Source organism: Homalodisca vitripennis, chromosome 5, assembly GCF_021130785.1.
Source record: "Homalodisca vitripennis isolate AUS2020 chromosome 5, UT_GWSS_2.1, whole genome shotgun sequence".
In the NCBI taxonomy this organism is placed as follows: domain Eukaryota; kingdom Metazoa; phylum Arthropoda; class Insecta; order Hemiptera; family Cicadellidae; genus Homalodisca; species Homalodisca vitripennis.
Genome location: NC_060211.1, coordinates 80,794,275 through 80,810,344, shown reverse-complemented (window position 1 = coordinate 80,810,344; position 16,070 = coordinate 80,794,275). Strand labels below are relative to the sequence as shown.

Here is a 16,070-nt window from a genome sequence, read left to right as displayed (position 1 = left end):
AAACAAATCATGAACAAAATATAAATACAAAGTGGTTGAAAAAATAATTAATATACAATTATCTTAACAATATCTTAATAAAAACAATAAATGAACATATTTCATAAAATCTAAAATTATTATAACATTTTTTTAATTTTCCAATTTTAAAATCCACGAAAAAATATTATCAAATAACTAGAAATCTATTTTACCACGCTAGTAAGATAAATCTTATACCGTAATAATACTCATTTCATGATGAAGAGGTTAAATATTAAAAACATAATTAAAATGAATAATGCTAAATTTTAAATACAAATATTCCTACAAATATTAAAAATGTTTAAAAATATATTCGTTGTTTTCATTATTCATTTATCTGTATAATTAATAGTTAGTTAAACATAGAATACAAGTGAGTAAACACCGAGTGAACAACAGTGAGTTGAACACCGTTGTAAATAATACAGTTATTGCTACGGATAAAGTATATAATTGCAATAACAATTAAACCCACAATATTTTTAAAACTAATAAATTAGTTAAATTAACTTGGTTCTTTCGTAAAGGTATTTTTATTGCACAATAAACTAATTTATTGAGTTAATACGGTATCAGTGAACCAATGCGCCAACTACAGTTCCGGCAGAAACGTTCACTCATCACTTCATACGCTACTACAGGCTAAACTAAACTTCCAATAAAAAAATGATAAATTACAAAAAAAATATTCATCTATTTTCACACAACTTTCTCGCTGACAAATTTTGTCTGACCAAGAAATAAAAAAAATCCTCGCTTACTACTTTTTTCTTGTCATTGTAAACGCTATGTAAAATGTAAACAATAATCAAAATTATTTCGAAATTTTTTTAATATTTAAAAATGTAACCAATAGATTGCCAATATTAAGAGCTTTAATTTGACGCATCTTACAGAATTGTACGACATTGGCTTCACTTTTAAATCGCGAGAGGAAGCCGTAAAGGTCACTGATTTTCGCAGTCTGTTTTCATACTCCGCCGGGACAGTTTTAACACAGCGAGACTGACTTTTTCATGCAGGTTAGTATCATTAGCATGTCGGTGACGCGAACCGAGGATTTTACCCTCTACCAAAACGCTCAACGCGCCTAAAGAAGTTTTCACTTCAAAAAATTCTTTCAAGTAATCATCATCAAATCTATTTATTTTTTAACAGTTTAGTAAACTTTCAACAAATACATGCGATTTTTGACTACCCAGGTCAATGAACTCTAAGAACAAAGAAATGAGGACTGTGGTCTTTGCTGAAATCACATCTTAAATACACTATTAGATTATATTTTGAGCCTACAGCTGTTGACTCGTCTACAATAGCAGATATTTTACCCAAAATGTCTAAAATTGGCTTGATAATTTTTGGCATTTGATAATAACAAGTCATCTAAAGAGCTAGTACTGATTGTAATAAAAAAAATTATGGTTGCCTGTAAAGTCGGTTTTACGGGCGAAGATTTTACGTGACAACGTCTTTTTCTAGGTAGAATATTTTATTGATATTTTATTAAATTGCACAATAGGAACAAGGAATTGAATGAAAATAAGAATTGCACAAATTTTAACTATAGAAATATATTTTGTTTACTAAAACATTGTACATAATTTGAAATTAATTAAAATTTGTTATTGTAAATGGTAAAGTTGAATAAAACATTTACTAAAATTGGAATTTGAAATTCTTGCTAAACACAGTTAAATTCTAACTCCGCGCGTGGTGATTGGTCGGTTTAGTTCGTTTGTTTGGTCGCACTGTTATGACAGGTTAGAGGTTATAATTTGTTATTTTAAATGTTTGACTAGCAATACGCGCTGTTTCTTCTCAATCGACTGAATTACGATTGATTGCAGAGTGATTTAAACTAATAATTTACTTAACACTATCAACATTTGTCAATAGTATGACATAACCTATAAACTCAGTTTCTCAACTTTTGTGTCAATCTAACAATTAATCAATCAATCATACTTTCCGATAATGAAATATCAGTGTACAATTATTTACCTTTATTGTTGTAGTTGTTGTAAATGACGAATCTAAGCACTCCACATTTTCACGAATAAACATAGTTATCTGCTTTATCCCGTGCGGCGGACCCACAGTTATCTGCTTTATCCCGTGCGGATCCCGTGCGGCGGACCCACTGGACGGGCATCGGAACGTTACCGGGCGTTACACTTTTTCATGAGTGACTCCGAGCCGCAACCTAATTTAAGACGTTGTCACGTCAATAGTTCCTGTTTGTTTTGTAAAAGTTGTAACATTTGAACATAGTATATTGTTAATTAATAAACCATTATATATCTTGCAAAAGCATTTAATTTATTTTCGTTTCATAACAAGAGTAAAATATGTTATATAATATAATAGACTAAAGACATGATTTAAAGGTACTGTATTCGCCCCACCATAACGATTTTGACCTCGGTACCAGCTGTTAATGAAGGGTTTACTATCATAGTTTTTTACTTACTAACTTGCTACTGTAATTACCGTCTAGTGGGCCTTTTCATAGGCATTGAATCCGCCTAGTAGTGTCCATTAGAGAGAAGATAACCAACAAATTTACAGAGTATAAGAGGGCCAAACCATCTTCGAGACGATAGAAACTTTTCATTGCCAAAACTAATTTTTATTCACTCTTAAATTTGCCTGGCCTGTTTTTTATTCTAATGTTGGGTGGTAACTTTTGAAATAAAATTTTTGATTCTAAATATTTTGCATAAATTTATGACTTCTTTCAAAAAGTGTTAATCTGTGTACGTTGTTCTGTAAAACAGACTCGAATATGTTGTTTTAAGTGTGGTTTCTATTTGAGGCTCCAGGTTATTTAATTCAACATAACTATATACATTCAGTGAGAATAGATACAACATTTTAGCGTACAGTCTAAGTTTGTTTTGTTTTGATTTTTTGTTTTTTTTTTGTTTTTTTGTTTTGGGTCAAAATATGGGCAAGTCAATTTATTTTTTTAATATTTCCGCCTCAAGGCTTTCATAATCATTGTGCTTGGTGACAGGTTTGTGTCATCGGCAAACACAAGTTTTGTTTTCTAGGATTAACTATTAATTTCGTTAATGTATACAATAAAAAGTATATGCTCCATTACTAAATTCTTTATGAAATTACTCGTGATCAGATTTTAATATTTGGACTGACAAGACTGCACAAGGATTCAAATTCAGCTTATGTGATTTGATACGTACTATGTATGTAGGAAAGAACCCAGTAAGTTTTAGATAGTTTTCGAAAAAAAAAAACAGTTTATACGTCCACTCCAACGGATCTGAGATCTGCGAATTTTCTTATCATAGAGAATAAAAGAAAACAAGTTACCATCACAGTCTCTCGGGCCTCCATTGCGCTGTAGAAACTATAGACAAAAGTGAGATTAGTCGATAGTTGCTATCTTCCACTTATCTTCCTTTTTGAAGACATGTCTAATTTCGACGACTTTACATTGATCTGAAACAATCCAGTCATGATAGAGATGATAATGGAATGGAGAAGGAGATTTTCATATTTAATTTTCTCAGGTCTTAAAATGTCTCATAGTTATACTATAGCTCTTAATTTTGATAGGATGCTTCCCAAGTGTGCTCTACTTAATGCTATTTTAAGATTATGTTGTAAGGTTTTTATGAATATGTTCAGGGCCGGATTTAAACATAGGCTAGCGCCTTTGTCCGCACCACGCTGGGGTCCGTACCATAATTACGATTACAAAATAATGTCACTGGTCATGTTTTACTGTCGTAGCTAGTACGTTGTACGTACATACTTGATACAAGACCATGGCTGTGAATGTACAGGACTAGTGTATGGTGACATTGGGAACAGAGCAGCGGGTTGGCGTACGTTTAAAGTATCTCTCACCGGTGCGAGGATCGGGCAGCGGGTGCCGCACCTGTGTGAGTGCGAGCAAAAGTTCATGTTGGTACTAGCCCTCGTTTTAAAATAAAATAACATAACAAGAGTAGCTGCTCTGGATTTAGTTCGAAAAATAAAGAAGTTGAAAACAGGACTTTACCGTTTTTCTGCATGTTATTTTGGGTCAAGTAAACAAAACTAGCGAATCTTTATAACATCCTAGAATCAACGTGACATATTCATCATTATGTGCCGCATCGTTGTTGAAATCTTTGAGAAGCCTGATTCCAGATAATCGGAAAGTTTCGAGGAGTTCGAGTAGAAAGCTATAAAATTAACTGACTGTCTAGCATATGAAGTTGAAATTGATTCAAAACGTAAACGGAAAACAAATGTACGTTTTACTCCTTCTGACCGTGTACAAGCTCTTGAAGTTGACATAACCCCCATCTGATACATTCCAGACTCAAAGCTTCATTATAGTCATATATGAACTTGAAGGTGCATCGACAAAGAGCCTTCAAGCATACGAACTTATAGATACGAGGTTTGGGTTCCTTATGAAATTGGACATGCTCTCTAATGAAGAGATGTTAGCAGAAAGCAAAACGTTAGTAGACAGCTACAACGAATATCTAGACGAATTATCGGGCAACATATTATAATTCCATAATGTTTCCAACCAATTTCAAACTTAATATGAAAAAAGTGAAAAGCACATTAGTATAGAAAGGTGGATGTATCAATTTGTGTTGGATAACAACGTTATGAATGTACGTTTCCTTGATGGTGACTAATTTTTCTGCAGAAGATCATTCTCTAAGCTGAAACTGATCAAGAACAGACTCAGGACCACTATGTCAGAAGACAGACTAACCGTTTTGACCTTGTTTAATACAGAACACAGCATACTGAGATAGCTCAACCATGATGACATCATAAACTGCTTTAATGCGAAGAAGCTTAGACGGAAATCAATTAGCAGGGGTGACTGAAGTGAGGATGATTTGCGTAAATTTAATTTATGGCTAGAGCTTTATTCATAAACGTACTTAATATTGTATTTTTTGTTGACTTATCAATGTACATTCTATGCTTAAAATTATGATTACTTTTGTGGCTTATATTTACCTACAATAACCTAGGTTATAAATTTACTATATGCAAGTTGTCTATTGTCGTACATTTTCTTATCCACATGAATACAAACATTATGTTATAACTGGCGAAGCATTAATATTTTCAAGTCAGATTATACAGAATATTTAGCTCAACTTTACAGAAAAATCTTCATTTTGCACCTAATTTTCAAATCTTCCTTGGGGGGAGGACCTTGGTGGAGACCTTGGAGGACCTACAGGTGGATAAAAACTGAACCCACTCCGCACTTCTGGATAACAAAAGAAATACATCCTCCGACACAGTACCTAAATTAAAGTTCAGATCACATAGCGCTCGTAAATGCCGTATTTAACTTTTTATATTTATAATAGATACGTACCTATGTATAGCCTAATAACAAATAGTAGATAGGGATGAGTGTCCTAATTTCGTCGACATCGCTTCGTTTCGGAAGGCAGAAAACAAGAACCGCTCCTCATAATATGTAATTTTCACAGTAAGTCAAATAGATTCTCTTTTTTCTCTTTCTATTAATGCAGTTTTTTAGGTTCCCGGTAAGAAAAACTGTTCCGAAAATAGTGGTCTCCGGAGTTCGAATAATACCAAAGTACTATAATTTAGGGGACGCTGCTTTAGCACCCCCTGGAATAAGCACCCCTTCGGGCTTTGACGTCACGACAGGGGGTGTTAATTCAGCGAATGGGCATGACCCAGTAACTGAATTAGCACCTCTAGGATTTAGTCAGCAACACAAGGAGATTTGCCTTTCAGAGATTTAACTTAATCGTAAATATAATAGTTTTTATCTGGATTTTTGTGACGTTATCACTTATAAGCTACGATCTACGATTGTGTTGAAATTTCTGATAAACGATAACATAATATGTTTCTCAAATATGCCTATTTTCTCTTCGAAATTACCATAGACTTAACATTACATAATAAGTCCTCCGACTAACCAGTTTTGTGACAGACATTAAGGTTCCTCCCTTTAGCACACATTGTCCTATTTTTGTAAAAGTTTTCACTCATAACTTGGTTTTCTGAATTTTGTATAAATGTCGCTAATTAACAGAATTAATTAAATCTTTTATATTATTTATTCTACTTCAGTTAAATCTGTCAATTAATATGTTTATACAATTAATTAATGCACTGATAAAGATAATAAGAACATAAACATACAATTTTCAACTTTGAGTCTTCGCACAGATAATTAAAGCCCATGCAGGCTCTTTCCCTGTAAGTTTCTTAATATACAGTAATTAGATAGCAAAGTTAAGGTAATGATAAATGCTGTTTTTATTTAATGATTCATCCCTTTGAGATATAAGATTTGTATTATTGTGTATTAAGTTCTTTTTTGTCAACTTTAAGAATATTATAAAAATATCATAATTTGTTATTTTTCTTCTTCAATATGGCACATGATATTTACTGCTGTATGTACAGTTATAACAATTTTGTAAAAATAAAAGCCGGTTTTTCTTTATTTGATTTGACATTGGGCTATTTGGTTATTTTAACAGGAAAAAGTCAATTTTGGAAATATTATGGAAGATGAAAATAATGTAACTACCGTAAACCGGGGCTACTTTGCTCCATTTTTCTGCACTTTTTTTTTAACAAATCACAATTTTTACAAAAGCTGTTATAGAAAAATTATCGGCAATGTTTCAAATTGACTTAAACCATCCAAAGAACATGTTTGAGTACTTAAATGACCAGTTTACCATGCTTTTCTATTTTTTTTTAGTTTTTTGAAAAGTGGGGCAAAGTTACCCAGGGGTTCGGGTAACTTTGCCCCACTTAGAAAAGTTAATGGTTTCTCATAGTAAAAAATATACTAGGGCAAAGAAACACCCTTGATTTGAGTATTGTATGTCTTAAGAAGTGGCTAACACTAACAAGAGTTTTAATAAATACATTTTAGGAATATTTGTGAAAATAAAACATCGTATAGGTACAGATGTCTATATTAAACCTCATGAAAAGAGTATAAAAACATGTTATTAAATAAAAAATGGTATTAGTTAAGTCCATCAACTTCAAAAGTTAGTTGTCATCAGATATAAGCTCGGGGACGCTGAACATGCCCCTGTTGTTTATTTTTTTTGGAGGATTTATACTACCAACAATTTCTTCCCAAGAGTAAGTTATTGAGTCCTTTTTTTCTGGCCATTTCCAATTCCCTTTTGGCGTCTTAAACATAGCACTCACTACTGCACCTTCTTCATTAAAACTGTCAATAATGCCAGGATAATATTCATCTTGATAAATCACGACCACAAAGGTGTCCACTTCTTTTCTTATTGGTTGAATGGTTGGTTTGTTTGGTTTCCTGTTTTCTTCATCCATCAATTCAAGTTGTTTTTTTACGGAATGATTCCCAGTCTTCATCTGAACTGTTACCGAAATTTAATTCCATTTCACTTAAAATATCATCATCCGTATCGGTACCACTGTCCTCATATAGTCTGCGACTTCTCTTTTCAAGTGGCTTCTTAGTTTTGGTTTTGAGTCTTTTATTAGAGGCTTTGCTGTTGCTGCCTGTATCAGGGGAAATCAGAGTGTTATTTGGCATTTCTTCATTGGAGAGGCTTTTACCTGCGGGAAGTACTATCTTCTTCCTTCTTTTAGTGTTTGTGGAAGTTTCGCCTATTATGGATTTAGTTCTTTGCACAAGGTCCATAAATGCTGAGCTTACAGCTGAGGGTTCAACTGCTTTTTGGCCTAATCTGTCTAAAAGAGGTTGTATATCACATGGATATATCCCAGTTTTTCTAAATCCGCTTTCAAGATTTTTTTTCATGTTGGGCTCCAAGTCTTCTAGAAGCTTTTTCAGTAATGAAGGGAATATATGTTTGGGCAAAACTCCTGCTTTCATACCGTCTGGGGTATCTTTCCAGTTACTTAAAATCTTTCTCCAAGCGACCTTTGTTGGTCTAAAAAACGCAACATCCAGTGGTTGTGTTAGGTGGGTACTGTTTGGCGGGAGACATACAAAACTAATATTGTTTTCTCTACACTTCTAAAAAATACTGACATTTAAGTGGCTCGATAGGTTATCCGCAATCACAACTGTTTTTCCTTTTGATTTCCTAAGCCGTGGCAGGCACAAACTCTCGAACCATTCATTAAAAGCTGGTCCATCAAACCACCCAGACTTTGTGCTCAAATAACGAGTGTTTTTTGGCCCTCCTTCGGTCCAAACGTCCCACATCTGGGTTCCTTTATACACAACGAAAGGTGGCAATATTTCACCTGCCGCACTGCTGCAAATCATAAGAGAGGTGCTTGATTTGGAAAAATTACAAAGTTTTTCAGGATATTTAGTGCCACGGCGACAAATAACTTTCTTCTTTAAAGGATCATCTGACAAATTGGTCTCATCTAGATTCCAAATATTTTCAGGTGGCACGTCTTTGACAACTTCTTGCAAGTTTTTAATATAATCCTGAAGGATATTTTCAGTAACTGCAGCTCGGCTTCTCTTTATGTTGGATGCCATGCGCTCTTTCAATCTTGGGTAACGTTTCAAGGAATGTTTCATCCACTCAAGGCCAGGCTTGTTCCCTTGAAACTCTTTAATTACACGGCTAGTTCTCTCTAAGTAACTTCTTACAACATACCTGAGATCTTCCGTAGTTATCGGAAAGCCAAAATCACTTAATGTTTCAATGTATGACACAAAGGATTCCTCTTCATCCCTTGAAAATATTGTGGGTTTCCCTACTTGTTTGGTATGTTTCTGTTTAAGTTTGTTTAAAATTGTTCGTCTTGGTATATTGAAGTGTTCTGCAGCTCGACGATGGCTGTATAAACCATCCCGTATTGCTTGCAAGCATTCCTCTAATTGCTCTGGTGAATAATCTGCATAGCGACGAGCACCAAGTTTTCGTTTGTAAGCTCGAACCATCTGAAAAAACAAGCTTTAATATAGTAAGCAGAGGGATAAATGTTTTTAAAACTTACCTTGATAATTACAGAGACTTGTAACATATATGAATATATATATTTTTTATCATATCCTAAAAAAAACAATCTAAACATTGCTGAAAACAAGTGAGATCTTAGTATGGGGTAACTTTGCCCCACTCTTGTTGCTGGGGCAAAGTTACCCCATTTTCAGCAGAAACATAACCTAGGAAACTAAAAAGGATGTAAGTTAGAAAACACACTTGGTAGGAAGTGTTTTGCGATGTAATTTTGTTTACAAATAGTTACCCTACATAAATAAACACTTTGGCTTACCTTTTCATGTGTGGAAACGTGTTGAAAACACAACTTTTTATCAAAATAAAATCACAGCAAATGTTGGTACAACTTTTCCAAACACATAAATCAACTCCAATATGGCAGAATGGTCTGAAAATGATATTTGGCATTGCTAGTAGTGCTACCTACCGGTTAAGCTAGAAACAACGGGCTGCCAGTTCATTGAATTTCCACCAGGTTGTGCGGTAACTATTTTCGTCACTGGGGTAAAGTAACCACCTGAGGCGCAAAGTAGCCCCGGTTTACGGTATGGTTTTTAATACACAGTTAGTCAAGTACATAATATGTATTGTATACATATATACATATTATGCTGTGTAATTTTTATTGTACAGGCATTGCTTATTTGGCGTCCTCACCAATAGAAAATCTACTGATAGACAAATGAAGGGTATTCGCTGAGCATTCATTACCAGTGTAAGTTTAATCCAATCGTGAAAAGTCAATGGATCATGTTTCTCGATACAATTAAAACTACCCTATTTGTATATGAAGCCATAATTAAATTACGTATTTTATGTAATAGCTTCACGGAAATGTAGTTTTTTTAAGTTTAATTATATCAAATTAAATAACTAATATAATTTTGTTTACTTTCCGATGTTTCCCGACAAACAATTTAAGTTTGTATTGTAGACAAAAAAGAGTTCACTATTAGAATATAAAACTGTTCTTTGCAGAATTTTTTGGATGGTCCAAAACTTAATCTACGAGAGTACATACCTCTGCGTAAACAATTTGTGTACCCAGCAAATAGCTGATGTACCTATGGTCTTATTTAATTTAATTGACATTTAAATATGTATTGACACATAATAAAATTAATATTTCATTTTTAATCTAATAATTAAATGCCGGATTTAAACAATATCAATCCTTCTGCGTGGTTTGTACCATGGTTTCAAATTGAATTTACATTAAAATAAAGTTGTAGCTGAATGCCTAGAGCCTAGTTTTTCAAACATAAGCATATTCTATGCATAGTATTTTTTACAATAGGTAGGTATTTAATTATTCGTTTTTGAAATACAAAAGTCAAATCATAGCAATACAATAAATATACCTATTAACAAATGACAATACGCTTAGTTTTATTGTTTTATTCAGTATGAGGTGTTTATTCTTTACATCAACAAGGTATAGGCGCTGATTCAAAGGGGGTGCTAAATCAGCACATGGACAAGGTCAAGACGCTGAATTAGGACTCCCCTATTCCAAGGGGGTGCTTATTCAGGGCATGGACACGGCCACTTTCGTACTTAGCAATCCCTTTCGTGACGTCAAAACGACGTCAGTAGCGAGGGGGTTCTATTTCCAGGGGGTGCTAATTCAGGCACACTATAATTTAATATCAAATGTGGCATTGTTTGTGTAGTTGTGCTCATTGGTTTGTACTATCTCAAACATGTCAAAGCAAAATTTGTTAAGTTTATTGTGTATTAGCTTGGAAACCTTTTATAAATTCACAATCACCTGTCTGAAGTTTAATTCAGTAATACCATTCACCCTCAGTCCATGTTCAACTTTCACTAGCCTAAGAACGTTTTCTCTTTGTTATAATGATGAAATGATGACAGTGACAACGAGAAGACAACACAACACACCAACTTTTAGTAAATAACACATAAAAAAGTGACAAATTACAGACATTTAATTAGCTATTATTTAATTAATTACTGTGAGAGCTATAACTAAGCATACAAGTAAGTTAACTGAGCATTATTTATTCTCTGTAGTGTAAAAGTAATTTGTTCTGATTGAAAAATATTATTATGAATTGGGTTTAGTGAAAGCAACATAACCTGTTATTTGAGGTTAGGTTTTAATTTAGTCATAAGATTATTTGTACACATTGAAGAATAATTCATGGAATACTTGTAATTTTATTTTAACGTTAAGTGCTAGCATTTCTACTGTTTCAATCTACCTTTGTTCATAACTTCAAAGTTTTTGTCATCTTTATAATCGAGTCCCTTCATAATTAATAACATAATAGGCCTGTTTTATTCTTTAGCAAGCCACTGCTATACCTCTGAATGTTGAAGGTTTACTTTACCTGATGAAGGCTTATGTGATGAAATAAAAAAATATACTTTCTCTTATCATAACAATTGCCATTTGCGGCTATTTTAGGGACTATACTGATTTTACTGACCTGACTATTGAACTTTTACTGTCTATAAATAAATAAATAAATAAATATATATATATATATATATATATATATATTATTGAAAGTAACCTTAATAATAATTATGCAAAAAAGAAATATTATGATGAGCCTAAATTAATAACACAATATCATCCTGGTCTCTACAAAATTAACAACATTTTTAAAGTAGCTTACAAAATTCTCCACTGACAGATTCATTTCTAAAAAGTATTCCACGTATTGTTTTTAAAAGACCTCCTATCTTAAAGGACATTATATCGAAACCAAAATTACCAGCTGATTCTGATGTGGAAACTAAATTTAAAGGAGCACATCCATGTAATAAATCAAGATGCATGGTGTGCAATCAAATACAAGAGTCATCAAAATTCGAAAGTAGTTCAACTAAAAAAGTATACAAAATTATTGGCAATTTGACATGTGATACAAAACATGTAGTATATCAAATTCAGTGTAAACAATGTCCTAAAGACTACATTGGCTCTACAACAAATAATTTAAGAATAAGAATAACAGGTCACCGTTATGATTTTAAGCATGATGATGAATCAAAACCATTAGTCATTCGTAGTAAAATACACAAAGAATCTTTTGAAAATTTATATACAGTAAAACCAATACGATCAATAAAAAATAATTCAAATACATCAAAATTAAGAAATTTAGAACAAGCATGTCAAATTGTCACAAAATCTAAATTTCCATATGGATTAAATCTTCGATAAATTTAAATCATCTGAACACTCATCACATCTTTACACCCACAGTTTGAACATATGTTTATCATTTCAAGAATATTATGCTTATTAATTTATTTATCTGTTTACATGTATGTTTTTAATTATTTTATGTGTTACGTTATGTTGTTTTGACCTGAAGAAGCGTAATGCGAAATATTGTTAATTCATATTAATATGTTGGCCTTTTCCTACACACACACACACACACACACACACACACACACACACACACACACACATATATATATATATATATATATATATATATATATATATATATATATATATATATATATATATACTGAACTTATTAATGAGTTCTATTGTTAACACATGAGAGGTCACACCTACAGTAATTTACCACACTTTTTAAATTTTTGTGATTAACCCTTTGAGTGCCGGAGCATCGCTGTCAGCGATCCCGCATTATATGCAAGAAATGCCAGAATCGCTGTTAGCGACTTCTGCAGTAACGCTTATATTTTATATAGTATTTATCTAAATTGGCTCAATGACTATACATACGCATTCCAAAGGCTTCAACGTAACTTTTGATGTTGGTTTTGTTGCATTTTGGTTAGATTCTGATTTTTACAGCAGTTGTAAAGTGAGCGCCAGTCGCGTTTAGAATCGGCCCGCTACGCGGACAAGCCGTCACGTGTTTTGTTTGCGCTGCTGTTTATTTCACAAATGATATTGAAAGTTTTTAAGTGTAAATGAGTTTGTAGTGTTAGTATCTTCAAATTATTTCGTTTGTGCATGTTGTTCTAGTCTGTGTGTAAGTAGAACAATGACGGCCGCGAGTTACGGCGATCGTAAGCATCTAGTACTTTACTAAATACGTTTGTATAGTTTTTATGTTTGTTCAGTGATATTTATAAACAATGAGTCGTAAAAACATTGCTGACAATGAAGACCTAGTATTGCAAGCATTAGATTTAAGCATTATCATTGTAGACAATACACAGAGTGTTAGGTTAAGTTAGACAATTTCTAGTTTTGTAGTGGTTCATATTTCCATATTTATTTTCTATACTTTATTTATAAGTATAAAAAAATGTGTATATGTCTTTTTGTAAAGAATTAAATGGAGTATAAGATAGAATAACTAAAAGTGAAGAAATAAAATATTTCAATAATACTAAGTTGTGTCAAAATAAAAAACTAAATGTTTTTTCTCAAAGTTTTTGTTAATGATTTTTTTATTTGTATAAAAACATTAAATAAGTGATCAATGTATTATATGTATAAAGAAAATATATTTATCTAAAATAAAAACAAAAACCCAAGACATTATACCAATAAATAAATTTGTTTTGAATTTTTAACCAGACCCTTGCAGAACCAGGCATTTTCGCTCGGCATTTTATGCATACCATATAGCAAAACGCTGCAGCACTCAAAGGGTTAACAGCAGTTTGTCAACTCTCATCACCTTGACATCTATTACTATTTGGCCCATTTGGATGTTGTTTGTATTCTCATCTGTAAGCACGATAGGTTTCAACTAGTTATGTGATATGGAGGGTTGGTATTTGGTATGCAATTCTATCTATGATGCCTCAACATCGATATTGAAAATGGTAACATTAGGAGTCATTCTCCGACCAGAATAATGTGACATGAATGAATGGAAATGGAAGTGACTTTAGCTTCGAGAATGCAGGGTTCTAGGAGTGGAAAAACCACCTGGCATCTCAGGACAGCAAATTTTAATAATATCAGTGTCCTTGGGCCATCTCTTTGACCCACCTGGATTTTGTTTAGGAAACATCTATGGCCTCGAAATAGCTGGATACATATACCCAATGAGGTTAGGCTGATTGACAGTGGTCCTAGCCCCCTCTTTGTACAACCCATGTTCCATTAGGTTGTCACCTATAAAACAAATATGGACTAAATTAACTTTGTGTAAATCTGGGTAATTTTCTTCTGATTCTTTGTTTGAAGGTTATTTTTGGCGATGGAAGGATTGTGAAGGAAACAGGATTTTTCCGGACATTAGCCATTGTTCAGTGAAACAAGAAATCAGTAACACTACGTTTCGAGATCTGCAATCTGATAACCTGAAGAAGAGATCAGATTGCAGATCTCGAAACGTAGTGTTACTGATTTCTTGTTTCACTGAACGATGGCAAATGTCCGGAAAAATCCTGTTTCATCTGATGTTCTTTGTCCTAAATAGGGTGGTATGGGCTGGCGATAGAACTGCTATGGCCACATCACATCATGTCAAGCAAGGAATTATCAATGAAGTGGGCTATATTAGAGGGGAGGAATAGGTAAAGAAAGGGGAATGGAGCATCTCTGATTGAAAGACGAAAGAGGCACTGCATGTATATTGTGTCAGGTGCCATATCGTTTATAAATAGTTGCCCCCCTGATGATAAAATCCTGCTGTCTTCCAATTACAAATACAGTTACTATTTTACAAGTCAACAATAAATACTTGGATTATTAGCTTTTATGTGTATACTATGAATAACTTGTAAAATGCTTAATATTTATATCAGTTATACAAGATTAATTTGTTATACAATATTAAATTATCAGCACATTTCAAGTCTATATAATCTGAGTTAAGTTATGGAGTTTAATTAGTATTATCAGCTAAACATTGCTGATGATAGTTTTACTTAAATATTTTACATACTGTATTATTGAAGATTGTAAGAATTCTTTTGGAAGTGCGTGTACACCAGAGTAGTTATTTTATCATATAATTGTGGGAAATAAACTTTTATTACTAAAGTAACTAGTGAATAAAAGGATTAACTTATAGTTAAATATCATCACCTTCATTCCTGGCTTCCTGTCGTGTTTTTCTGCCCTAAGCCAAACATTCTCAAGTGACTTGCATTGTGATTCGGTCAAAGTTTGGTTAAAGTCAGAATTCAACTCTTTCAACTACACTATATTAAGAGACTTTTACATTATATCATAACACCTAGGCTTAACTTGACGCATGGGCAATTATCAACTGTTCTAGACAATCATATGTTTATATGCAGCTGGTCATGTGAATCATTTGAATAAATTTAATGTAACGTTATATAATGTGTTTCATAACAAACTGTTTTGTGTGACAGTTTCTTACAGTTGGGACTTTCAAAATAGTGTGTCTAGCCATACCATCTGGCCATGACTGAGCAACATCTTTGTATGGGAGTTATTTGTTGACAGTGACACGTTCTTTTAGTTGGTATTCACTTAATCATGCTTAGCCTCGAGGTATTACAGAATCAGATTTCAGTGTTTTAGATGGACTCTCATGATTTCGAAAATAAAGAAGTGCTACACAATATGTTTTGAAATGGTTTCAATAAAATATCAGTATTTTTGTGACATCTGCAATATGGGGCAATGAAATAATACTACACTGTCAACAATAATGCAATGGAGTCCTTCAATGAAGCTTCCAAGCGGCAAAAGCAAGCCTCCCATGCTGTACCATTATTGATTTCGTAAATGACTATGTTGATGCAAGGAATACTGGAGAGATGGTAGTGGGATGCTTTGCCAATCACAGTGGAGTATTTTATTATTTTGGTGCAAGTTTTCTTATTCAAAAATACATGTTGCTTGGTAGTACAGTTTTGAATTGAATGAAATGTTCCCTTAAAATCAGACACCAGGTGACTGCAAAATGAAATCATCGCGATTCAAAATTCCAAATCAACTCGGTCCAATCACATAAAAACTGATCACTAACGGAATTTATAAGGAGCATCGGTTCTCAGCCCTCTATTTTTCCTGGTTTACATGAATTAAATTACTAAAAGCAATCTCTTTAGGTGTGCCAAAGACACAACTATCATTGCCAAGCATAAGAACTGCACTAGGTTGGAGACAAATGGTTTTATAAA

At 33.1% G+C, this 16,070-nt stretch overlaps 1 protein-coding gene across 1 annotated transcript in view; it reads left to right on the top strand.

Annotated features, from left to right (window-relative positions):
• The first annotated feature begins 10,810 nt into the window (after positions 1–10,810).
• LOC124362439 (probable peroxisomal acyl-coenzyme A oxidase 1) overlaps positions 10,811–16,070 on the top strand; it is a 32,261-nt gene continuing 27,001 nt past the window's right edge. The window contains exon 1 of the mRNA XM_046816941.1: positions 10,811–10,994. The gene's annotated coding sequence lies outside the window, so the exon portion shown is untranslated. The remainder of the gene's footprint in view (positions 10,995–16,070) is intronic.